Here is a 1,708-nt window from a genome sequence, read left to right as displayed (position 1 = left end):
AATGCGGGAAACTGGATCATTCAATGTCTGCTTTGTCGTCATAATATTTAGCTGATAAGAGTGAGCTCTATGTAGTTTTCTATTTGCCCTATTTTTACTCAGACAAGGTAGTGCGAAAACTTGCTTGGTTTGTGTCTTTTAAAGCTCTAGAGTGGACAACAGTTTACTCTTTGTGATACTGAAAGAAACTTAGTCAATGAGTACTTTGCAGATGAATTAAAGATCGTGAACTTAATTGCAAAAGTATTAGAAGATATGAACTTTCCTCGGATGGAGTAGATAAACGATTTCAATTTTAAAATACCTTCATCTTCAGCACTCCTGCCAATTTATAACATGATTATTTTTTTTGCTTTCAGGTACTATGGAGGTACTATGGAGACAGGCAACACTCCTTTGCTTGAAGAATCTGCAATTCTCAATGGGTTATTTGCTTATGTCCTTGAAATCTTTTCTTTTTTCTCATTCTTTTTTATACTGGAAACATGTGCAAATTGAACAAATTCACTTTGTCTTTGCGAGTAGAAAAATGGGAGCATTTACATGGTGGCCACTTTGTGATTTCACAACACTCATCAAATTTTACTTTTCGAAATTGGCAAATAGAGAGGTACGTGTTAATGGGTGTAAAATTATCTGGCGAGGCTAATAAAGACATGTTGGAATGGTTCGGAAAGCATTTCAAGTAAGTTGTTCTCAATGTGATTATCTTCTTCACTGCTTTGAATAGGTTCTGAATGTATAATTATGTTATTGCACCGTGCATTTGGTGCTAATAATGTAGCACATTTATAGTTAACACATTTTTCACGTCTTTCATAGATCTTTACATAGTTTTGTGAGTGCAAAATCGGCTTGACCACAAATAATAGTTATTTGACCATGATGGTAGTAATATATGTGTTACAATTTACAGGACTTTTGCGCTAGCATTGGAAGGAGCTATAATTTAATAGAAAATAAAAATTGAAACATAGAAATTCACTGATCTTGATCAAATGTTGATGATAAATATTTATCCCAAAAGCTAAACTTACTGTTTTTACCCAATGAAAGGAATAAGGGGGAAAAGTTTACAGAGTCGATGAATCAATTGTAGATAAACTAAAAACTCGATGGAAAACATATATTTATTTCTGCTCCATGTATGAACATGTTGTAATTATAGATAAATTAAAAACTCGGTGGAAAGCATATATTTATTTCTGCTTCATTATGAATAGGTTGTGTTGTCATACGGGCATCTTGAACTGCAAGTGGTGGAGATTTTCTATCTCAAGATATATGAAGTACTGACATGTTGCATCGATGTGGCTCTACATGTGCTAAAACAATTCTCATTTTCTGAGAGCAAATCTGAAATCAATGATTGTTAGGTAATGTTACTCTTTCTTTATTTTGTGGATCAACAACTTCAATCTTATTAGAATGTAATAACTTCATTAGAGTTTATTCTTTTAAAAGTCATACATGTGACAGTGTGTGCTTATATTTGGTAATTTACTAGATTTTCCATTTGTGCATTTTTCTGACATTTGTAAACTGACTTGATCTTCTCTTTTTGCAGATTTTACTTGAAGCATTTGTCTCATAAGAATGAGTTGGATTGTGCTCATGGCGTATGACCAGATGAAGAGTGAAGTTAGTTTATGGATGGTATAAATATTGCAAACTTGAACTTTCCGAACTATGGATAAGATAGGGTGTA

At 33.0% G+C, this 1,708-nt stretch overlaps 1 long non-coding RNA gene across 1 annotated transcript; it reads left to right on the top strand.

The window, feature by feature from the left end:
- Positions 1-615: 615 nt before the first annotated feature.
- LOC125871391 (uncharacterized) lies at positions 616-1,708 on the top strand. The gene is made up of 3 exons (XR_007447007.1): positions 616-685; positions 1,224-1,376; positions 1,568-1,708. It is a non-coding gene; the product is annotated as an uncharacterized LOC125871391 (long non-coding RNA).

Source organism: Solanum stenotomum, chromosome 1 (genome assembly GCF_019186545.1).
Source record: "Solanum stenotomum isolate F172 chromosome 1, ASM1918654v1, whole genome shotgun sequence".
In the NCBI taxonomy this organism is placed as follows: Eukaryota; Viridiplantae; Streptophyta; class Magnoliopsida; order Solanales; family Solanaceae; genus Solanum; species Solanum stenotomum.
Note: the sequence above shows the minus strand (reverse complement) of the source record. Positions and strands in the feature narration are given on the sequence as shown.